General features: G+C 44.7%; 1 protein-coding gene across 3 annotated transcripts in view; it reads left to right on the forward strand.

The window, feature by feature from the left end:
* Positions 1 to 25,345, forward strand: part of ETV6 (ETS variant transcription factor 6) — a 251,572-nt gene that overhangs the window by 146,901 nt on the left and 79,326 nt on the right. The window lies entirely within an intron of this gene.

Below are 25,345 nucleotides of genomic sequence, written 5' to 3' on the forward strand. Positions count from 1 at the left end.
TGCGTTCTTGTTCTACAGTCCCAGTCAGGAACGAAGTCCTGATTAACGCCTCATGGCCAGACTTCTTTGTGGCTTCATGGCCGAGCCGGGTCCCTCTCTGCAGGGAAGTTTCTGGAACACTGTGGATGGCAGGACTTGGAAGCTTCCAGGCTGTTTCTAGCTGTGTAACCCCAGGCTGGGAAGAGGGCAAGTTTTTTATCTCTCTGCATTTCAGCTTCTTTGTCTAACTTGGGGAATTAAAAACGAAACAAAACAAACAAACAAAAAACTTCCCTTAAATCAGATAATGTATAGAATAGTGCCTATAACCCAAAGCAGGTGCTGAGAGTTCTACATACATTTTCCTTTGAGTCTATCATCATTACAAACTGGAAATTACTTAGGTGTGGTTCTGGCTAGCGTCAGAGGAAAGGCTTTGAGGGGCCTTTCACCCTCCGCTTCTGTGATTTGTACTTAAGGAAGTTTTTTCTGGAGCTTCTACTCTGCATCCAAGTGCCTGTTACTTCCCTACAGCTCCTGCTCGGCGTTTATGGAGTACGTCTGTGAAGAGCAAGACTTGTGTTTGAGAATCAGTCACAGCTTGGTGGCAGCTTATGCCTGACTATGTCTTAGTCCTTGGGGATCTCCGGCAGGGGTGACCCGCGCCGTTCTCTGGGTCTTGTAGAAGTAGCCTGCCCTCTGTGCATCGCCTGTGTCACTGTCTATCCCTCTCACTCTGCCATAACACACAGCCCCCATCGGACACAGAGCTGGTTGCTAAGTATGAAGTGATTACTGTATTGTCCTTACCTGTGTGTCTGTGTCACCCACTAGAAGGTGACTCCTTGAGGACAGGGGCCTTGTCTGCCACCAGGGATATGCTTAACAGAGGCTTGTGAAATTGAATGCACTTCATTTTAGGGGAAGGGTTCCATGGGGGCCTTTAAACGTGGGACTTAAAAGGCATTTATGGTTTTATGTTGTAAAATACTGTACCAACCGGCCTGAAAGCTCTGTATTAAAAATAGTGTCTGTGTGGGGCGCCTGGGTGTCTCCGTTGGTTAAGTGTCCGACCTCGGCTCAGGTCACCATCTCACGGTTCGTGAGTTCAAGCCCCGCATTGAACTCTGTGATGACAGCTCAGAGCCTGGAGCCCGCTTCGGATTCTCTGTCTCTCTCTCTGTCCCCAAAATAAATAATAAAACATTAAAAAAAAATTTAAAACTAGTGTCTGTGTGCACTACTGACTATATTATACCCTGTCATTTGGACTCTGTGCTCCACTGTCACATTTTTGAGTTTTCATTTGCGTGGCTCCCATTTCTTCAGAAATTGGCGGGGGGGGGGGGTTCTTTTTTATTTTTGGTTTGCCTCTTTTCTATTCTAGAGGCTTGAAATACAGGCCTATTTTCACAGTAGGTCTGGAAACAAAAGGCAGTGGTGTTGCCCCTTGATAGAGTGAGCCCCCAGAATCATCTTGAAAATGGGACTTAAATTTTAAAACGTTCTTCAAGAGTAGGTGACCAAGTATTTCCCAGAAAGAATTAAAAAGCCAGAGTATCTTGTGGCAAACATCGTCCGAGTATATAGTCTACCCTCTGAAGCAGTAAAATTACATCATGGCTTTAAAGATAAAAGCAAACATAGGGGTGATATAAAAGTGAGCTGTAGTCGTTGGAAAGTTGTCCTCACATATCCCATGTGATTTTGTTTTACATTATTCTAAGCAGACTCCCCACGTTAGAATGGCAAATATGTGAGCAGAGACATAAATTAACTGGAAGAAAACAAAATAGACCTCTTAACTGACCTTTCTTTTTTTTTTTTTTTAATGTTTTTTATTTATTTTTGAGACAGAGAGAGAGAGACAGAGCATGGGCAGGGGAGGGGCAGAGAGAGAGGGAGACACAGAATCCGAAGCAGGCTCCAGGCTCCAAGCTGTCAGCGCAGAGCCCGACGCGGGGCTCGAACCCACAAACCGTGAGATCACGACCTGAGCCAAAGCCGGACGCTTAACCGACTGAGCCACCCAGGCACCCCTTAACTGACCTTTCTTTTTAAAACTCTGACCTTGGTCTTTAGAAGGAAAGGGCAAAAAAAAATTTTTTTTAAAGGTACCCTATTTAGTTTCAGAGGCAACTCTATGGGTTATGGCTTAATTATGCCAGTTTCCGACATTTTGAAAATGTTTCTAGGGCTGGAAAAATAAAAGCTTGTTTAATGAATCTTGATGGAGCCAAAAAATTCAGGTAATCAGAATGTTCCATTTCCACAGCTGGTGCTCCCTTTAATTCAGATTGCGTTGACAAAGACAGGGAAATAGAATGGTCCTCCCAGGGAGAGACCTCACTGTTCTGTAGATAACCTACTACCGGGCAGGCTTTTGCTAGAGTGAAAATATTGTGATGGTCAAACTAGTTTGTACTATCCTTGTATTTGTATGAAACCTTAACAGTTTACTAGTGTTAACGTCTATATTAATCTGTCTTGTTTAATCAACACAGGGCCCCATGCTGTTCAGATGGGGAAATAGATTCGGGGAGGCCAGGGCTGGAGGTTGACCAGCAGAACCTGCACTTACATTAGGTCTTATCTCTCCAAGTTCATTCTGGCCTGGGGTGAGGCTGCTGGCCAGGAGGTGAACGCCAACATGTGCCAGTTAGTAAGCAGTTTTCTGACAAATCCAAGGCCAAGGGAAGTGAAATAACTTCTTGGTTCCCCTCCATTTCTTCCCCTGCTGTCTACCCATCAACCCCCTGTTGCCTTCCACCCCTGTTCACACCCACCCTTTCTGCCCACACCACCTCAGCCGCCCCTGCAGTTTCTGTGGGAAGCTAAGGAACTCTTTGTTTGTGCAGTAAGGGTTTCCTCACAGGAAATTTCCTGTGATGGAAACTCCGGGGAAACTTCCTGTTGGTTAGGACACTGCAGGGGGCTGATAACGTGAACCACTTAAACCTCCAAACCTCGGCTGCCGAGAAGGATGGGATGGCCCTTCCCTGCTTTCTCAGAGCCTGGGAGGGCATGAAATTACAAGCATACAGAAGCATCAAGAGGTTCGGGCACATGTTCCAGAAGCTAAAAGCTTATGCCTGTGATCAGCAGGTTCTTCTAGAAGACCAGCTCTCATGGTTCAATGGGCTACTCAGGTTTCTAACAAGCCTGGTACCTGCAGGGCCATTCTGTCTGGAAGTATTAAGAGGACTCTGGAAAGTGTCTTAAGGTTCTGGATTTAATTCTTTCTATATCACTTTAAAACATGTTTCTGTTACTCTTCAATGTTATATGTTTATGAGTGCTGCAAACATTTATTTTCAGCTATCACTTAGGGACTGGGAATTGTAACCAGTCTTATCACTGGCAGACACAGTTGACTATGTTACGTGATGTGATTTGCTTAACACCAAGCGTAAGTCATCTGGGGTGTGTACCACAGGGCGACCAATCTTGAGCCACAGCACAAAATTATCCAATAGGCTTTATGTGTGCTTGACCTACTCTGTACCTAGAGTGGAATATTTTGTTGTTTGCTGGCATTTGAACAAAGGTAATTATTCCTAAATCATCTCTTGGGGTTGAACTTAGCTTTGAGTATCTCCAGTGTTAGGAATTCGGTACGTTCTCCTGAGCAGCTCTCTTAGCCCAAACTCAAGTTTGGCCTCCTACTTAGCCTGAATTTTCCTTAGTGACCTCTAGACCCATTACTATTCATCCTGCCCTTGTTGTACAATAAAAATAATTGACCCCTGACCTCTTTCTGTTTTCGTATCGGTAGACGGTTACTTGAAAGATGTCTCTTAATCACTGGATTCGCCCCAACGCAAGTCCATTTCTCTACAAGTTTCTTCATGGGTATTGTCTTCCTGGTTTAGGTGCTAATGTGGCCTTCATTTGTAAAGTGCACTAGATTCAATGCAAGTTTCTACCAGTCCCACCTCCCCAAACTTCTGCCACAAGCTGGTGCTCTTTCTTGCTTGCTTTGTAGGAATGATCATTCTAGCACTTGAATAAATCATTCACGCATACTTTCAGGTGGGGTATTGTGGCTGTATTCTTGGTCCACATTGCAAATTAGGGAAGCATACGAGAAATTACAGTTAGCCAGGAAGAAATTTGTGGCTGATAAGAAGCCTGTCTCTTAAACTCCTGGAAGACAGAAATCATTGTTCATCTTTGTATACACAATATTTTGTAATTGTTTTGCGTGTAGTCTCCATACATGTTGGCTGAATGAATGAGTCCCAAAAGTCAAAAGAACAGGTTTTTGGATTTATTTTGTTCTTAGAATGTGTAAAAGTTGCAAATTTTTGGAATTTGTGAGGACAAGCTGTCCTCATGAATTGAGTATTGATCTTCAAAATGGTGAGTCGCCAATAATGAATGATGCTGCCTATAATATACTCACAAAATCTAGGGAAAATACCTTTGTAAACATGCCTTGGGATAAGCTTTAAATACGGAACTACAAACCAGTGATTTAATTTGGGACGCTCAGAAGAAAAATAGGGCCTATCTAAGTGTCTTGCAGTATGACTTACTTCGGATTTTATATTTGGTTTATTATTATAGAATGGGATTAGCCGGAATGTGTCATAAATAGAGACCGTCACTATAAACACCAATTAGCACCATTTGTCTACGTAAGAATAATGGCCATTTTCAACCTGCTCTCGCTTTAAAATAGATCACAGTGACGTCATAATATCTATAGACTGAACCAAGATGATATTAGTAGTAGTAGCAGAAGTGCATCATGGTCTTCGTCAAGGGGACTTTCTGCTAAGGATCCTTATCTTTTCTGGAAGTCTAGTTAGCGTACTAGAAGGACCGGGGCTGTGGAATCTCACACTAATTTCTAGTTCTCCTTTTGCCGTTCGGTTCATTCTCTCAACAGATAATTTATTATATGACTACTAAGTATATATATGGGGTACTAAGTACATATCAGCGACCAAGACAGACATGCCCCTGCCTTCGTGTTGCTTACAACGTCATAGGGGAGATTCAGGCTGACCAGGAGTTAACCCCAGCCATACAGTGCCCTCCCCACACAACAAGGAGAATACTCTGTTGTAAAATAGAAACGACGTGGTGCCATTTCGCTGCTGCAAAACCTCCAGTGGCTTCTAGTTACATCCTGTGCTACCTTTTGTTCTGTTCATTTCTCTTTAGCCAGACGGGTCTTGCTATTCTTAGAACTCTCTATGATAGCTCTTTCCAAAACCACACCTTCCCTCGTTCCCCTTCCCCTTTACCTTGTACTGTTTTCCTCCATAGCACTTTCTGCCACTTGTAATTTTTTAAAAAGTTGGATGGCAACTCTTAGATGTGTATTCAAAAAGTTGGCTGTCCCGTGTGCACAGGTGGGGCTTGATGCCTGTTGAGTCCAACTACGGTGGTTCAGTTGGTTGATAATTTGGCCATCTCGTGGGAGGCCCCAGAAGTCTTTTCGAGGAAGTGAGTTTGCCCCAGAAGAAATCCTGTGGTCTCCTGCTTGTAAGGAACCAAGCTGGGAAGAGGCTTGAGCTTTTATCATTCATTACGCAGATTTCCACTGCATTCCCCTCTATTCTCCTAATCCTTGATCTCTGCTGGACCCGGTACTCTGACACAACCTGATTCAAGCAAGCAAATGTTCTGTCATCTACTAGGAGCGGCAGCCGCTGAGCTGAGGAGAGTGGAACAGACACACCACAGATCCTTTTATCGGTAGCCTCTCCTGCTCTCCTCCTGCTTTCAGAGGACCTTGGAACCTCTAGTTTCTGAAGTTTTTGGAGATTGTCAGGAAGAACGAGCCTGTTTCTTAGTGGTGTCTCCCCCTGCGGGCAGGTGGGGTCTAGCTGTTCCACTCTGCCAGATCAGATACCCGTCTTTCATCTGCTTCCCCTCCAGAATTTTGTGCACCTCTCTCAACAGCCTTCTCCCATCCTCTCTCTTTATGGGGTTGTACCTTTCTTATTCCTCTGCTGTGGTTTAGCCGCACCTGGGACAGAAGCAGGGATAGACACACACACGACTCACGCGTATAGTTACCCTTGAGGGGGAGGGCACTGATGCGGCACCACAGGGTGTTTTGAAAGCCTAAGGCACAGGAACTCGGTCTAGTCTACAGCGTACATGTAAGAGGCAACTTAAAAACTCAGTGGGAGTTAATTGGGTAAAGAGGAGGTAGGATTATCTCTGGGAAGGGGAAATGGGGTGTGCAAAAGCCCTGAGACTAGAAGATTTGGTCTTCCAAAGATGGAAACCCAGGCAACTGATGTTTGGTGAATTTGCTGTGGAAAACCACGACAAGGGGAAAAGCTGGTGAGGTAGCCTGAGCCCGTCATGTTAAAGAGTCTGGTCTGGGTCCCAAAAGCAGCGAGCAGCCATGACTGTTAGCTGTGTAGCCTTGGACATCACAGAATCTTGGCTCTTCTTTTGTAAACCAGGCACATAACCTCGACCTCATAGAGTAGTAAGCATTAAATGGCGTTATGTATATACCATGTCAACTTAGAGTCGTCATACTTGTTTGCTGAATTTGATCTTTTGGGACATGACATGTCACTGTAGCCTCTCAGTAGAACAGTGTAATCAAAATGTCAGGTTGAGAAATAATCTTCCGAAATCAAGTAAGTGAAAGGAATCAAGTAACAACCAGTTGAGTGGTCTTGTTCTGGGTCCCAAAAGTCCAATAACAGAAGAGTTTCAATTATCCACACTCCAGACGAAGGTAGACTTGTAAGATGGTATAAAGTTGAAAAGGTAAGAATTCAAGGGGTGCCTGGGTGGCTCAATCGCTTGAGCGTCTGACTCTTGGTTTTGGCTCCAGTCAGATTCTCGTGGTTTGTGAGTTCGAGCCCTGCTTCAGGCTCTGTGCTCACAGTGCAGAGCCTACTTGGGATTCTCTCTTTCCCTCTCTCTCTGCCCCTCCCCTGCTCATGATGTCTCTCTCTCTCTCTCTCTCTCTCTCTCTCTCTCCGTCTCCTCCTCCCCCTCCTCCCCCTCCTCCTCCTCCTCCCCCCCCCCCTCCCCCTCCTCCTCCTCCTCCTCTCTCTCTCTCCAAATAAATAAATAAATAAACTTTTAAAAAAAGGTAAGAATTTGATAGTATTCCAGCTGTGCTCCAAAGCTAATACTGCATGAAGATCGATTAAGAAGCTTATCAATTGGTAGCTGGAGACTATAGGGGAAGCAGGCACCAAAGAAAGGTGGTGGATAGCTCTACCCATCTTTGTCCTATGCCACAGTTGATGACAAAGCAGTTGTCTTAGGTTTTCGTGTGAAAAAGTTCCCTGTGCTCGGCAACGTACTAAACACGATAAGTAATAGATGAGGCTCTTGTCCTGAAGGATCTTTTAAGCTGTAAGACATTTTCACATGAGTTGTATCATCTTTATTATTTTAAAGAATTGGCCAGAGAGTTGCACCTTCAGTGCAAGGATAAATTAACAAGTTTCAGGGCTCTGATCTTAACAACACATGTACATGGTGTTCGTCCTGCCTGTTGCTAGCCAGCACCAGAGAAGCTGATGAGCTCAACTCTGTGAACTCACCCTTTGAGCCTGAAAATCAGCCTTCACTCATGACTTGACATTTCTGAACACGCTGATCACTTCTTAAAGGAAAGCAGTGATGCTTAATACTCACTTGATGGTATCCCACCAGTTAAGTCAATAAGGAGAATTGTCATGTCGGCCAGTGGTATTAAATTTCTAGAATCTGTTCTGGGTTTTAAAGACGCAGGCAGCTTCTGAAGCCCACCAATTTAAGATTGCCAGGTGAGTTTTGGGTATAACGTTATCTATAAATAGGCAGCGTGGTTCCCATGCGATTGATGTAGTTGATGTAATTGTGTCGCATTTTACAGCTCAGTAGAAATTACTTGTAGTTGTAAATTGTAGTAGAAGCAGGCATCTACTTCGTTTTGATCTTAAAGAATCTTAAGGAAAATAAATGCACACCAGGGAGTCTGTGGATTTTGATAGCTTATTTCAAACATCATTTTTTAGTAAGCACATGCCGAAATGTGTAGTGGTAGAGAAAATTGGTAGAGTGAAGAAAAGCACAGACAGATTCACGTGGGCTTTCAATGAACACGTATATGGCTGGGCTTCCGGTTAGGAAACAGTGGCTCTGGGTGGAGCCTCTAAGTTTGCAGGGCTCATTAGGCATGAGCGGGAGAGGCTCAAGGCTCTCAGGTTGACAGCTATACCTCGAAACTGCAGAAATGAAAAGTTTTTCATTCCTGAGCCCGGTGGAAGGTGGATGAGAAGGAAAAGACTGTCACGTAGTAAAATAATATGTAAAGAATAACCAAATGATCCACATTAGGTTTTGCTCACTGGCAGGCAGGAACGTATCATATTTAAAAAGGGGTGTCTTTACCTAAACGTACCTATGTAAACTAACTACTTTCCCAACGAAACAGGATGCACCTGTCTAGAGGTATCTTTGTTACTAGAGCAATGGATATTTTATTGGGCTGACAGATTTTATTTCTGTTTTAGAAAACATAATGGTAATTGGTATCAAATCGCCTTTTCTCTTGCCCCAAGAAGTGTTGCAAAAACAGGACTCACTTCGTGAACTTGAGAAACCAGTTATTTGACCTACATTTTTCGGTACCTTAGCACATTCTTCTAAAGTGATAAGAGCACGTATTTTTCCCTTTCATACCCTGCAGCCCTGTTCCCCAATTATCATCGGTGATAGGCCCACCCATAAATCAATGGAAGGGTCGTGAAAGAGAAACATAAAATTCACTTGAAAAAGAGTACCTATAAGGCATTCCTAGAATGTTCAATATGAGTCATTTTTTTGGGCAGCGAAGTTAATTGTCCTCAAACATTTGATCACAGGGATGGCATACCGTAGTTGGGTCCAAGATCTCCTCTATGTGACAGGTACAAGGGGAACGGAATCCGGCCGCACAGACCACTGTTGCCATATGAGTAACTGCAGCTTTAACACGAATTTTGTATTTTTCTCTACAATTCCCATCACGCCACCCCCACCCACCTGCCACCCGTTTCCCCCATAGGATACAATGAGAAGAGAAAAGGACCTGACAAAGTATGCTAGAAAGCTACACTAAAGAGGATAATAGCAGGCAGTAAGGTATGAAGAGAAAGAGTGTAGGTGTGATGTGGTGATTTATAATAAGAAATATATATTTGGTCTTTGTCCCCATTTCTGGCATAGAACTGAAACGCTAGAATTTCGTAAACGATGAGGGAGATGGCTTCTTTTGTTAAGTCAATGAGGTGAGGTGACTTCCGAAAGCGCAGAAGGATGGGAGCTGGTGGCCAGTGGAGCCAACCATGTGATTAGAGGTTCGGAACTTTCTGTTCCACCCCCAACCCTCTCGAGATCAGTGACCAGCGTCCAATGACTGAACCAGTCTGACTGATGAAGTAAAGCCTCCATAAGGGGCACCTGGGTGGCTCAGTCAGTGAAGCGTCTGACTCTTGGTTTTTGGCTCAGGTCATCATCTGATGGTTTCGTGAGTTCGAGCCCCTCATAGGGCTCTGTGCTGATGGTGCGGAGCCTGCTTGCGATTCTCTGTCTCCACCTCTCTCTGCCCCTCCCCCGCTCGCACCGTCTGTCTCAAAATAAATAAATAAACTTAAAAAAAAATTTTTTTTTTAAACCTAGAAGAGGGTTGAGAGAGATTCCAGGTTGGTGAACACATGAAGGTGCTGGGAGAAAAGTCCTCCTGGAAAGGTCACAGGAGCTCCATGCCCCTTCCGCATACAGTGTCCTACTGGCTGTCCCTCAGTTATATCCTTTTATGATAAACCAGTGATCTAGTAAGTAAAATGTTTCCTGAGTTCTGTGAATGGCTCTTGCAAATTAACCGAACCAAGGAAGGGAGGGGGTTGCGGGAACCTGCGACTTTGTTGCCAGTTGGTCAGAAGCATAGGTAATAACTTAGGCTGGTGACTCACATCTGAAGTAAGGTCAGAGGGTAGTCTCGTAGGACTAAGCCCTCAACCTGTGGAGTCTGATGCTATCTTTGGGTAAATGGTGCCAGAATGGAGTTGAATTCTTGGACACCCTACTGGTGCCCAGAGAATAGCTTGGTGTTGTGTCAGAAGTACCTTCCCCCACCCCGACCCCACCAACACACAAGTTGGAATTGGGTCAGGGTAGCCGAAAGAGCAGGGTACCACAAAAACTAAGGAGTGCTGAGAAGAGGAAGGATGAATAGAGAAATGTGATTTCAGGAAATCATGCATAGCTGGATGATCTATTTAAAAATGTCAGGAAGTGGGTGAAAGAGAGGCTGTAGGTAAAGGGATGACAGAATTTGTAATGGTCAGCAAGGAAGCAGGAATGGATAAGAAGGAGGAAGACAGTACAGTAGAACGAGAAGGAAAGACACAAAATGGATATAGGAGAGATACTGAAGACATGTGAAGGAAAAAGCAGAAAAGAAGATGAAAGAGGGGAGGAATGAAAATAAATAAAATGAGGATTAAATCCTGATTTGTTCATCCATAGCTATATAAGAAGTATGTAGTCAACTATTGATTTTCTGTCTAATGAAGAGAGTGATATGGATAACCCAAAATAATGGATCCTTTCCAAACCATTAATACATTTTGACTTGGGCTACATTTTAATAATTACATTGAAGTATATATTTGACTGTGTGTGTGTGTGTGTGTGTGTGTGTGTGTATTGTTTTAAATTTTTTTAGTAAAACAGAAACCACAAGATACATAGTTGATTGAGGAGAACCAGCTCTTTATCCCTACTGTAGTTCCTTTCTGCTTCTTCCTTTGAGCTAGGAGAGGACCATACCTGCAGACGTCCCTTAGTCTATAATTGGGCCACATCCCCACCCACCACCCTGCATAAAACCCTAATCTGAAAAATTTCCTGAGATCTGGGGAGGAAGTAGAGTGTCTTACTTAAAGACTTCAGCGAGCTGAGCCTGAGCGTGGATGGTGAACCCCAAACCTCTTCTGGTTCCTTCTGGACTACGGTGCTCCAGAGAGAGAATTAACATAGAGCTTGAAATTGACGTTAAGGCACCTTGTCTCAAGTAGAAAACCCTTGCGTGTAAACCCGTGAAGAAAACACTGCTTTACTTCAGCGCACAAAAGACCAGTAACTCAAACACGTTTTTGAAGACCCAGAAAGAGCTGGGGGTGCTTAGGGGTGAAGGGTACATGTGTGAGTAGCCGTGTCTTTATCAGTGACTCGATAGCTCAGAGCCAAGCATCTTTGTGCCACAAACCATAGTTTCTTGATGTCCCAGAGGGAAGGAAAGTGTAAGTATGAATTAATATAAGACAAGTCACAGTAAAACAAAAATACTACCACTTGTGTCTTGAGATTCTCGTTGGCAAGACCCAATCTAAAACATACATGACTGTCACCATTAGAAAGATCCACACATTGGGTTTTCCTTTCTCTTCCTGATTAGGATTAACCTGGAAAAATGGATTGCGTCCACCTTTAATAACCTACACCTTCTAGAAGATTAGAAGTTGTTATTTTTTTTTCTTTGATGCTGCTTTTATAGATGTATGGTAGGACTTCTGAGGTGAGATGGACATTCCAGGTCATGTAGTCTATGCCCGCCAGATGCAGGCATTCTACCTGTGGCATGGCTGAGTGACAGCCATACGCCTTCTGCCCGGACACTTCTGTGGATGTGACCTCAACTGTCTCTGAGGCCATCTTGCCATTTTTAAATAACACCAGTTGTCAGAAAGCTCTTTAAACTCTTAGATACGCGACATTTTTTTAAAGTTTATTTATTTATTTTGAGAGATAGCACAAGCAGGGGAGGAACAGAGAGACAGGGGGAAAGAGAAAGAGAGAGAGAGAGAGAGAGAGAGAGAGAGAGAGAGAGAATCCCAAGCAGTCTCCACACTGTCAGCACAGAGCCCAATATAGGGCTCGAACCCATAAACCACGAGATCATAACCTGTGCTGAAATCAAGAGTTGGATGCTTAACTGACTGAGCCACCCAAGCATCCCAGATGCATGGTATTTATTAAATCATCCATCACTGTAGGACAACAAATAATTGGTACCCTATGCTTTTTCTTCTCCAGCTCTGACCATTGCCCGGGTATCATTTATAATAGGAGTTCAACCTCGATCAGTCTTTCTGCTTTTACCTCATGCTCTGGTTATATCTAGATTATGGGACTCATTTAGAATCTAACTAAAAATGAGAAATCCTCTGTTTCTACAAATATAAATCTTGGCAATCAATAGAAAAAGGAAAGGAGGTTTACCAAAAACTGATGATAATTCCAAGAAGGCAGTATCTTTTGGAACATTCTATGGTGACCCCACCACTGGAGCTATCTGCTTACCTCTGGTTGCAGAATTTCCAGAAAAGACTTGCTGCCTTCAGAATACTTTGGGGCCCTTCCTTTTGTGCTTGGATTTCTACCCTTAGTGGTTTATTCCTTCAGCATGGATTTTTGTAAAAAAAAAAAAAAAAAAAAAAAAAAAAAAAAAAAATGCCGATAGTCCAGGAGATGGACCATTAAGCTCTGGGTGGTCATTGCACTTAAGTGTTAATCATTTTTATATCTCTTCCTAGAAGTGTGTTTTAATGGCATGGAGGAGGGTGCAGAACTGAGAGGAAACAGGGACGTGTGGTTCACTAGGCACAGGTTTCTGGGTGGAAAAAAAGAAAAGGGGAGCATTTCTGTGTGCTTGCGGAAGACCCAGCACTTTTGCATGTACAATTTTCACAGCAATCCCTGTGAGTTGAGATCTGCCTTTTACAGATGAGGAAATTGAAGACAGGAGATGAAGAGGTGTCCCACCCAGGCCATAGCTAGTCAGGGACAGGACTGGGGTTTATTCACACCACAGCCGCCTAATCTGAAGCCTGTGCTCTCTTATTATTCCGTGACACCTGTGCCATCATCAAAGGGACAAAGCACAAGGAACTGGAACGCTGAGAGGAAATTTGCCTACTTCAGAATTTTGCGCAAGGCTAACCCCGTCTAAAAGCATCACTTTGAAATCCGGTCCATGTGGCAGTAAAAATGTCCTAATGCCAACTGATTTTAAGCCTTGGAGTTACTCTACCTAAAATTCATAAAACACTGTGAAATAATTTGCAACGAGGTATTTGTTCACAAGGAGACTTTCTCCACTTGTTCAGAGTGCTTTTTATTATCATAGATTTTCATCCCTTCGTGGAGTAACGGACGGTGTTCACACTCTAAATGTGAATCTTGCACCAGCCTTGGGTTATTAGCAGAAAGCCAGTGAAGACCAATTGTGAGGTCCCTTCCATCCCTGAATCCTTGCAGTATTTTGGTCTGACGCTGTTACACTAAATCCTAGGTCCCCTTAGGGAATGACACGGGTATAATTATCAGGTGTCGTCCCCCCCCCCCCCCAAAACACACCGCATTTGCAACCAATGCAGCAAAGCCCCTTTAACCCCCTCTTCTCATGGCTACTCACTCACTCAAATACATGTAACGCTTGTCCAGGATTATTTCCTGACCCTCGTTCTGGCACTTTTGGGAGAGCTTTGGGGGTACACAGTCTTCAGGTGAATTACTCCATCATCGAGAGAGGATCTTCTGGAAGGCAGGTCTGTTCTCCCCCACTCAGTATTCTTTCACAGCAACCACAAAACCACACTTTCTCTATTAAGTACACATTCCTGGGACTATAACAAAAGGCTTCTGTGAGCTTGAAAGCAGCAGGGGAGGGTACAACATGAAGGACTGAAGATTTAAAGGGTTTCATTTCTTCCTTGCTGGAGACTGTATTGTGTTTGAATGCAGTTTGGAATCTGTTTCTCTACCACAAGGGGAAAGAGAAATCTGCCCTAAAGCTGCACGGGGACCCCGACTGGTCTTTATTCTCATAGCTTAGTGATTTCCTGCCACCCCAGCGAGTGAGCGAGCAAGCAGGCACAGGGGCTCCCTGACAGTCATGGGGGGGCCCCAGGAAGCCCAGCTGGGAGCCCATGGGGACTGGGCTCTGAGCCCACAGCCTCAGTTCACCGCTGTGAACATCTTCCCTTTGCTGAGTGGCTACCCAGCCAGGCAGTTTTCTCTAGCCCGAGCCCGCAGCCACAGCTATCCTGCCCTCCCAGGATGGTGGATTCATTGTTTTCGAAGTGGTGCAAGGAATCAGAATTTTCCATCCTTCCCAACTGGGGAGAATTGAGTTCTACAAAGAAAGTAACCAAGTGAGCTCAGCCGGTTGAGCGTCCGCCTCAACCAGGGCTCAGGTCGTGATCTCACAGTTCTTGGGTTCGAGCCCCACATTGGGCTCGCTGCTGTCAGCGCAGAGTCGGCTTCCGATCTGCCCCCCTCTCTCTCTCTGCCCCTCCCCTGCTCACACTATCTCTCTCTCTCAAAAATAAATAAAAACATTTTAAAAATTGAAAAACAAAAAATAAAAGACCCTTAAAAAAAAAAAAAGAGAGAGAGAGAAAGTAATGAGCTTTAAAAAGAAAGTCCCATGGGGCGCCTGGGTGGCTCTGTTGGTTAAGCATCCGATTTCGGCTCAGGTCATGATCTCGCGGTTCGTGGGGTTGAGCCCCGTGTGGGGTTCCATGCTGATGGCTCAGAGCCTGGGGCCTGTTTGGGATTCTGTGTCTCCCTCTCTCTGCCCCTCCCAACTTGCGCTCTGTCTCTTGTCTCAAAAATAAATAAACATTAAAAAAAAATCGAAAGAAAAAAAAAAAGTCCCATTCCCTCCCTTCCGCTTCCAGCCCACCCCCAAGGGCACACCGTCCTATTCTCCATTTGAGGGAAACCTCCTTCTCTGCCGGATAGTGCCAGGCGCTGAGAACAGCGGGCTTGGCTGTGCCACCAAAGCTCTTGTTTTCTCCGTAGCAGAGTTAATGTGGCCATGACTCAGAATTGTGGGACCCTAGACACCAAGGAAGTGAACTAACGTCTTTTCAGCTCACGGTGGACACATAGTCCACAGAATAGGTTTCATGCTCTAATGAAACAGCACAGAAACTCTGTCCTTGGTGGCTAAGGGGTGTGTGGTGAGATGCTGCTCCCTCCCTCTCCTGCCCTCTCCCCTTCCTTGCCCCCTCTTTTTTTTCTTTCTTCGTGTCAGAGCTGAGAACTCTAATTCCAGCCCAAATTCCTTTGAGCAAAGGTCCTCCTGAACCATGACCTTGAAAAGATTTCCTCTTGTGATATGCCCATCTAGACTCGCATGTTGTTCCCTGGATTTAGGAAAGGCTGGAGAAATCTTCCACTCCATTTAAGGAGAGGCTGTATGGTTAGTGGATAGGGCCTCAGGCACAGGATTGCGACAGCAATAATGCAAAGAGAGACGCCTGCAAAATAAAAACTTAATAACGAAGAACATCGTACAATTATATAGCACCTGTTTTTAAAAAAAGACAAAATTCAACTGAGTAAATTTAGAGATGAAATTGGCTTTATTCAGTGATTCATGAGTTGGACAGCATCCCATCTAGCAGATAGAAAGGAGTTCCGAGAGCAGTACAAAATGGAAGGCTTTTATAGCCAGAAGGGGGCAGAAAAAGGAAGTTTCTGTCTAAGAGTGGGGTGTTTCAGCAAGGCTACCTTCCTCTGGGGGAAGGCTGAGGGTCTATCGAGCAGATTACCTCACTGGTGCTGACCAGATCGTTCCAGACGGACTGGTTAAAAGTCACAGTCCTGGGAGAGGCCGAAACTGCAATTAAATCCTGGTTTGCTGTCGGGGGTACAATTGACTATATTGGAGCCCTGCTGTTCCTCTTTTTTTTTTTTTTTTTTTTAATGTTTCCCCCGTTTTGATCAGACTCTCACCCTCAGAGATGTGATGAAAATGTAAGGCATCCGTGCCCGTCTCAGCTACCTCTCTGTAGTTCTTGTGGCTTTTACTGATCCTCTGTATCATCTTCACAGGTCAGGATATTTTTTTGTTGAATCTCTGTGATTTGCACAGGTCACAGGTTCAGGTTCACATTCTTTTAGCCCGTCATTCTCTTGGTTGCTTTGACTTTCCAGTCGGAGGGAGATCATTGGCCTGGTGGGTAGCAGCTGCAAACATGCATTTAAAGCTTTTGAGAAGGTACAGCGTGCCAGTGTGACCGCAAAGAGTTTGATAAGCTGGATAATTCGCAGCGTTTGGAGCACACTTCAGAGCCATGGTCTCTGAGACCCAAACCAATACAAGTCAAGTAAGTCAAAGAAAGGTTTTGTTGAAGTTACCTCTTACAGTCATGTGGCTTGCTTAGGGACCTTATGTGATTGAGTTGCGTTGTCCCCAGAAGTATTAATTTAGGTATAGCAGGTAGTATTTGCCACAGCACAGACACCTCCTTGCTCTACTAAAAAATAATCAAGGGCTAGCCTATTATCAAGAACAATTTGGTTGGAGAGCCTAAGGATTTGGGGAGGCAGGGGCAGCTATTGTCTTAGCAGTGGATTCTGAAATATTTTCAAGAGTCAAGGAAAGGTTCCTGATCGTATTCCCATTTATATTTACTCCTGGGGCGCCTGGGTGGCTCATTCGGTTGAGCGTCCGACTTTGGCTCAGGTCACGATCTCATGGTTCGTGGGTTCGGGCCCCACGTCGGGCTCTGTGCTGACAGCTCAGAGCCTGGAGCCTGTTGGGCTTCTGTGTCTCCCTCTCTCTCTGCCCTTCCTCTGCTCATGCTCTGTCTCTCTCTGTCTCAAAAATAAATATAAACATTAAAAAAAAATTTGTATTTACTCCTGACCAGGAAAGTAGGGCCCTGCCAAAGGAAGCAAACTCTGAATCTTGGAAGCCTCCTAAAGGTCCTTTCTAACTTGACGATGTAAATTCAGGGGAGTTGACCGAAGAGACATTGCCCAGTTAGGCTCCAGCCAGGTATTCACAGGCTCAAGGGGAATGATAACCACCACTGACAGGGTTAAACCCCGGTGGGGCCAAAACTATTCCCATTAAAATGGTGCTGTTCATGGATTCACTCACAGGGATTGTTGAATTTGCTCATTCAAGCCACAGATCAGTTAGGTTTTCTGCACATCTGGGAAATAAATCTCCTAGCCTGAAATAAGCAGTTATTCTCAATATCTTCCAAAGATGGGCGCTGCTGCTAAGATCTTTTCGTGATTGGCGGCAGATCTCATTTAGATAATCATGAGAAAGTGGGGGCACAAATATAAGGAAATTTATGTAGATATTTGTGTCTAATTAGGTAAATACAGTTTCATGGGACAAAGGTAAAAAAAATGGGCACTGGATTTCTGGCCTTAAGAGTTGAACACAATAAGAGACTCTCAAGCGGGGCGGGGGGGGGGGGATGTCAATTAAAGCTCGTGGTGACATTGGGAATAGAAGAGAAGGTCATAGGGAGGGACTAGGAGGTCTCTAGCATTATAGATAGATTGAAATCCTTGATGACAAATCCAGCAGTCGGAAAAGTTACTCCCTTATCTGTGGCCTGGTAAGTACCGATACTGGCCTTATCTTTCCAGGCCAATGACAGAATAAAGGAAAAAAAAGAGAAGAAGAAAGAGTTTCATGTTTCAAGTATGAAGTCTTGATCAGTGTCTTGGGTGGAAGCAGTCTACCTTGATGTCCACCACATTGGAGGTCTCCAGTGTCTGCATGGGACCACATGTCTCAGGTGGAGCCTTCGTTAGCGGTGACATGTGTGCCTAAGGCTCAATACCTGCTAGTTTCATGCCAGTGTCAGTGGTCAGGAGTACTTGGTAAGGTTCCTTCCAACAAGGTTCAAGAGCTGTCTTCCTGGGATGCTGTTTCCAGAATGTCCAATCACCAGGCTCCAAACTGTGACCATCAGGATTCCATGACTTGGGATCCGGGAAAGCTTCTTTAACCTGTTGATGATAAGCCTACGCATCAGTCATTAAAGACACAGTAACTGGTTATACTAGCCTGAGACAACAAGGGACAGCAAGCAGAAGGGACAGCAAGCAGAAACATGACTGTTTCATGTGGGGTGAGTTTATGTCTCCCAAAGTGGATACTGTAAACAGTCATCAAGGCCAGAGGCCATACCTGAGATGGGTAGTTTTAGCAAATTTAGAGATTTTTAAGTTTGAGGACCCCATTAGTTCTCCCGACCTTGCCTGATATTTGAGGGAGATAAGGACAGTGATAATTCCAAGAAGCTCATAAGGTTTTCATCAAGGCCATGTGATTTCACCAGTGACGTGGGGGCCTCGATCACTGGAGATTGTGGAAGGTATACCCCAAGTGGGGAACAAGTTTTCTGACAACTTCTTTGCCACTGTGAGGGCATCAGGGGAAGGCTTCAGCCCATCCGGAAAACATACATGCAATAACAAGGACACATTGATAACCCACAGTAGGTGGCGTTTAAATCAAGGCCAGATACCAAAAAGTCCAGAGGGAGGAGGTTTGGAACCTGGGAACAAATATAGTTTGATCAGTATTGTGGACCTGACAGGCCAGGCACTGGTGGTAAGCTATTTTTACATTTTTGGAGAAGCCTCCCCACAAATGTTTATTTGCAATTTGAGTCATCTTAATTGCTCTGTGGTGGGTGAGAGTGCAAAAAAGAAAGAAAGAGAGAGAGAGAGAGAGAGAGAGAGAGAGAGAAAGAAAGAGAGAAAGAAAGAAAGAGAAAGAAAGAAAGAAAGAAAGAAAGAAAGAAAGAAAGAAAGAGAAAGAAGAAAGGAAAATGGGGTTTGCCAGGGAGGTGGGAAGAACCAAGTGGCCATCTCGGGTTTCCCATAACCCCGACTATTCATTTCATCCACAACCATTGTTACCCACCATGATTTCTCTGATTCAGGAACAGACTGTTGCCATGTTGCAAGGACATTACGATGGCAAACGTCTGGCAAGAAAGGGCCGTTTTTTGCAGAAACAGAACAGACTTCACGTGCCACAACCCTCACAGATTCTGTTGCGGCTGCCTTTGCCTACAAGTCAGCTAGAACATTTCCCTGCTACTTAGGTTGTCTTTTTAGTTATGAGCCTTAATCTTGATGATAGCCACTTCAGAGGGCGAGAGAATAGCATAAGAAGGTCAATTTACTTATTGTCCATTTTTTATTGGTGTCCCCCTGGATATAAGGAAAACCCCTTTGTTTCCATAACATCCTCGAATCATGGATGACCCCAGAGGCCTACCAGCTATCAGTATGAGTATCGAAGCTTTGTCCTTCTGGTAACTGGCACCTTCCAGTAAGAGCACAGAGCTCTCTCAGCCTGTTGGGCTGATCAAGCTTGTGAGAGCTTACCCCTTTCCAGTAGTTCATGCTGGGTAGTAATAGCATAACCAGCCTGGAAAATCCCTTTCTCAATTTTATAGTATGACCCATCAAGAAGCACAATGAGATCAGGATTAGTCAAAGGGATGTCCCATAAGTCAGGACATGGTGTCACAAAATGGATCATTATCACCTCAAAATCATCAGGCTCACTTTTGTCAAGAGGAGGTAGTAACATAGTAGAATTAAGAATGTTGTAGCATTTGGGCGCCTGGGTGGCTCAGTCGGTTAACTTCTGACTTCGGCTCAGGTCACGATCCCACAGTTTGTGGGTTCAAACCCCGCGTCATGCTCTGTGCTGACAGCTCAGAGCCCGGGGCCTGCTTCGGATTCTGTGTCTCACTCTCTCTCTGCCCCTCCCCTACTCACGCTCTGTCTCTGTCTCTCTCTCTCTCAAAAAAGGAATAAACATTGAAAAATTGTTCTTAAAAAAATGTAGCATTTAAGAGGGAGATTAAGCGGTGAAAGCAGATCTCCTAGGAGGTTGGTCTTCTTGCAGAAAAATGTTGAATCCATTCAGAGTTAAGAAGACTTTGGGCAGCGAGTGGGGTTTGTAAATAAATGTCACTTCCTAGGGTTAAATGTGCTGGGGCTTCTAACTTTGCAGCTGCAGCTATAGCCTAAGGCAGTTGGGGTCGGCCTGCAGGACAAGTCAGGTTGTACGCTATAATAAGCAATAGGCCTATGTTTATTGCCATGTTCTTGCATGAGCATTCCCAGGGCTCCGTATCACTTACATGCACAAATAAGGTGAAAGGTTTCGAATAGTTAGGTAGCCATAGGGCAGGTTGTTCTTACAGCACCTGTTGTAGTCTTATAAAGACTTGCTCGTATTTATCCTCCCAAGGAAAGCGTTCAAGTACTAAAATTTTAGTAAGTTCTTGAGCGGGGAAGCTAACAGAGAAAAGTGAGATACCCATAGTCTGTAACAGCCAGCGAGACCTAGAAATCCACAAAGCTGTTGCTTGGTTGTGGGCCTACAGAATTCTTGAATTAGCTCAATTCTTTTTGGAAACAGCTTAGATCATGACTTAGGTAATGAATAAGAGATCATTGTAATTTTTCCTTCGAGACTTTACGTCCCCTTTCAGCTAACTGTTGTAGCAAATAAGTGGAATTCTTCGTGGATGCTTCTTTGGTAACAGCATAGCAAGAGATTGTCTAGGTATTATAAAAGGGTCAATTTCCCAGGGAATTGGACGGTCCTTAAGTCTCAGTGACATACTGGGGAGAAATCATAAGGGGCCTCAGTGAACCCTTTAGGCAAGATGGCCCAGGTATATTGTCGATTATTGCAAGTAAAGGCAAATATTGACTGTTGGGCCCTACAGGGCTGCCGAAAAAGGCTGGCACTTGTGACAAAAAGGACGTGGGGGTTCGGAACAGCTGGGAAACCGGGAATAACTTTCTCGTTAATAGCTCTCAAGCCCTGGACAAATCGCCATCCCCGTCTGTTAGGTTTCTGGACTGGCAAGAGCCGAGCCTTATGGGAGCTGGTACAAGGAATGATTAGCCCCTGGCCGATTAGGTCTTCTGCTATTGCTGTGAGGCCTTGTATGCCCTCAGGCTCTAATGGTTATTGAGGCAATTTGGGAAGAGGTTTAGTTACATGCTCTGCACTTTTTATTCTCCCAATGTCAGTATTAGAAGTAGCCCACGGATTTTTCAGGCACCTTGATTAAATCGGGGACTTCTGTTGAAATTCTTCCTTTTCTATGTCAAGGACAGACTGTAAGGAACATAAAAGATCAGGTTCAGGTTGGTCAGGGAACTCTAAGGTGAAGTCTCCATAGGAGGCAACACATATTAGCCCTTTTAACTTAGAAAGGAGATCTCTACCTAATAGATTAACTGGGGCTGGATCACATAGCAACAAAGGAATGTTTTTCAGTGAAAGGTCCCAGAGTCATGTATACAGGTTGAGATAGAAACTCTCTATGAATTTGCTTAGGTAACCCCACCACGGAAACTTCTTTTTCACTTTGAGGGATTTGTTGTCCTATGAGAGTAGGGTTTTAAAGTAGAAAGCATCTCTTTGGTATCTGCCAGAATTTGGGAAGCTTTCCCATTTTTTTTTCTTTTTATTTGAGAATAGTTGACACACGATGTTACATTAGTTTCAGATGTACAGCTTAGTGATGTGACAGGTTTGTACACGACGCTGTGTTTACCGTAAATATAGGTACCATCTGTCCCATTACATCGCGATTACAGGATCATTGACTGTATTCTTTATGCTCGGCTTTTTATTCCTGTGACTTACCCATTCCATAACTGGAGGTCTGTATCTCCCTCTTCCCCTCACCCATTTTGCCCAATTCCCCCACCGCCTCCCTTCTGGCAAACCATCAGTTTATTCTCTGGGTTTATAGTTCTGATTCTGCCTTTTGTTTATCCATTTTTATGTCTTTAATGCATTTTGAGTTTACTGTTGTGTATGGTGTTAGAAAATAGTCCAGTTTTATTCTTTTGCATGTAGCTGTCCAGTTTTCCCAACACCACGTATTGAAAAGACTTTTTCCCATCGTATACTCTTGCCTCCTTTGTCACAGATTAATTGACCATATATATGTGGTTTATTTCTGGGCTCTCTCTCCTGTTCCATTGATCTACGTGTCTGTTTTTATGCCAGTACCATACGGTTTTGGTGACCACAGCTTTGTAGTGTATCTTGAAATCTGGAATTACGCTTTTAATTTCAGTTTCTCCTAGGCTCTTTAAGGGGAGCCTTGGTATAATCAGTAGGGATTACCCTTGGAGTCCTGTAAACCCTGGGAGGGACCCATCTAGGACCCTCCTTCAGGGGCCGATATGGAGGTATTTGAGTTGATGTGGAAGAATGTGTATAGGACTTTTGAGGACAACCTCTTTTCCAGTGTCCTAGATGATTAGAATTGAGGCATCAGTTTCTGGGTCAGTGTTTTGATAATGGACCCTTAGGAGGTTGCAGTATGTGGGGTTGCAGGTGTTATTTTAGATCTCTGGCCTTGGAGCTATTGTAGGTGTAAGGCCAGTAGCTTGGCAGACTTTTTTTCTATGGTCTTGCTCCAAAGTCCTTCCGGAAATGTTCAGCTGCGGTCACAAGTTCAGCCAAACCGGCGGCCTCCCATCCTATCTTCTGCCTTTTATGAATCCACTAGTCTCAGGAGATGATCCATTTACAAATAGCACAGCTATAGCTGATTGGGTGAGCTTGTTTATTGTGATGGACCCAGAATGCTGTATGAAGAGAGCTTCTAGACAGACTTTAAAGCCTGCCACAAGTTCATATTTCTTATGTTTGCATGTTTAAAGGAAGACTCTAAGAATGGTTTTTAAAAAATCAGTTGTGGGGTGCCTGGGTAGCTCAGTCACTTAAGCATCCAACTCTTGATTTCTGCTCAGGCCATGATCTCACGGTTTGTGAGACTGAGCCCAGTGTCGGGCTCTGTGCTAACAGCACAGAGCCTGCTTGGGATTCTCTCTCTCCCCCCCCCCCTTTCTCTCTCTGACCCCCCCTCCCCCTGCTCTCTCTCTCAAAATAAATAAACAAAAAAAAGTGTAAGATCAGTTGGTAGGGATACCTGGGTAGCTCAGTTGTTTGAGCATCTGACTCTTGATTTGGGTTCAGGTCATGATCCTAGGGTTGAGGTATTGAGCCCTGCATTGGGCTCTGTGCCAAAAGCAGAGCCTGCTTAACCATCTCTCTCTCTCTCTCTCTCTGTCTCCCTCTGCCCCTCCCCCTACTCTCGTGCATGCATCCCCCCTCCCTAAAAGAAAAAAAAAAAAAGATCAGATGCTGTATAGTGAGGTTTTGCCAGTCCAGGAGGACACCATGTTGAAGACTGAGGATCTCGAATATCATCCTTGGTGTTTTGCCATTTTGCTTCCTGCATCCATTTTTGGGTTTCACCAGGTCCTACCAGCACGTGCAGAAGCTGATCTGGTAGCCCGGGGTCACAGGACTCAATAACGCCTCTAAATTCTTCAGAAAACTTAGGAGTATCCTCCCTAGGCTTAGGAAACACTTTAACTATGGATCTTAATTCAGCCTTTGACCAAGGAGTGAAATATCTAATAAGGATCACCTGCAATCTCAGATGGTTTGTATCTTAAAAGGTAACTGTTTAATACTCTTTGGAGTGGAAAGGCAGTTCAGATAGAGAGTTAGTAGAACATGAGAACTCAGGTAAATGAGGGGAGAAGAGAACAGGAGGAGTCACGTCAGTCTTACTGTCTTTTGTCTTAGGTACATCTTGTGTCTTTAGTTTTTCATTAGCCTTTTGCAGTAAATTTCGTAACAAAGCAGCTTCGGAATCTTGAAGCCTTTTCGAAACCGCCGCACACCAATTAAAGTAGGTATCCCATTCTGTGTGTTTCATTCCGGAACCCTTGTTTCCGGCTGCACTTAAGTGAACAATCTTGTCTCACTGGAACGTTCACCATAATGGCCACTGTCACCGTAGGTTGTTTTTGGCGCGATTTTGCCATTTTTCTAGATATCTACAGCATCTCAGACTGTAGTTCCCAAACAGAAAATAAGCAGGTGTGACAGAAGGTGGCATCCCTGTCTCTTGAGGCTTTAAAGTTTGTGTGTGTGTAGTTTTTTTTTTTTGTTTTTTTTTTTTAACACTTATTTATTTTTGAGACAGAGAGAGACAGAGCATGAACGGGGGAGGGGCAGAGAGAGAGGGAGACACAGAATCGGAAGCAGGCTCCAGGCTCCGAGCCATCAGCCCAGAGCCTGACGCGGGGCTCGAACTCACGGACTGCGAGATCATGACCTGAGCCGAAGTCGGACGCTCAACTGACTGAGCCACCCAGGCGCCCCGCTGTGTGTGTGTAGTTTTTGTTTACTTGCTAAGGCTTTGGGCCTCTGGGAGTCAAGCTAATACCTGAGAGGTGTGTGCGTCTGGGTTGGAAATCACGTAGTGTTTTACAGTGTATCTCACTGCACGGAAATTTTCTGGAGATTGGCAGACAACCCACCGTCAGTCTAATTCATTCCATGACCAACTCATCCTAATGTGGAAGTCGTCGGCTTAGGTGGTGAGCACTTAGCTTTTAAGCTCTAGACCCCTGCCCACCAAATTGTTGCCTTTTTGGCTTCCCAGATCCCCTTTCTCAATAGCCTTTATCTACACAAAACAAGACAAACAAACATGTGGACTTTAACGCCAGGAGACATCACTGTGGCCTGGCCAAGAGAAGGCCTTGCACACGCCACCAGCGGTTCCCAACCTGGACCTGGGGGAAGTGGGGCAAAGACTGAACCAGCAAACCCCAGAAACGAAGACTGTGGACTGGACTGGGTTTCCAAAACGGGGAATCGCAGACAGGAAAGCCAATTTGATCAGGAGCTTGACTCAAGGAGAGTGGAGCTCAACAGAGAGGAACCTCTCTGTGGCCCTTGGAAATGGTGAGAAAGACAGGACTCAGCAGGGTTTGTGGGTACCACACCTGTATTTCTCACTGTCCCCGAAGCTGTTGGAAGGCTCCCTCAGTCCCACCACTGCCACTAAATCGGTTAAAACACAAAATTCAACTGAGTAAATATAAAGATCAAACTGGCTATTCATCAATTCATAAGTTGGCCAGCATCCCACGTAGCAGATAGAAAGGAGCTCTACAGGGGCACCTGGGTGGCTCCGTCGGTTAAGCATCCAACTCTTGATATCGGCTCAGGTCGCGATCTCACAGTTCATGGGATCGAGTCCCGTGTCGGGCTCTGCACTGATGGTACAGAGCCTGCTTGGGATTCTCTCTTCCCTCTCTCTCTCTCTCTCTTTCTGCCCTTTCCCTGCTCTTGCTTTCTTACTCTCCCAAAAGAAATAAATATTAAAAAAAAAAAAAAAGAGGTGTACAAAATGGAAGGCTTTTATTACCAGAAGGGGCAGAAAAAGGAAGTTTCTGTCCAAGAGTGGGATCTTTCAGCAAGGTTATCTTCCTCTGGGGGAAGGCCGGGGCTCTGTCGAGCAGATTACGTCACTGGTGCCGACCAGGTCATTGCAGACGGACTGGTTAAAAGTCACGGTCCTGAGAGAGGCCGACAGTGCAATTAAGTCCTGGTTTGCTATCAGGAGTGCAAGTGACTCTACTGGAGCTGTGTTGTTCCTTTTTCTGTTAGAACACATTCTTCCAGGGAGTACCAAGCACTTCCTTGTAAATTCTG

The sequence above is a fragment of the Panthera uncia genome, chromosome B4 (assembly GCF_023721935.1).
Source record: "Panthera uncia isolate 11264 chromosome B4, Puncia_PCG_1.0, whole genome shotgun sequence".
In the NCBI taxonomy this organism is placed as follows: Eukaryota; Metazoa; Chordata; class Mammalia; order Carnivora; family Felidae; genus Panthera; species Panthera uncia.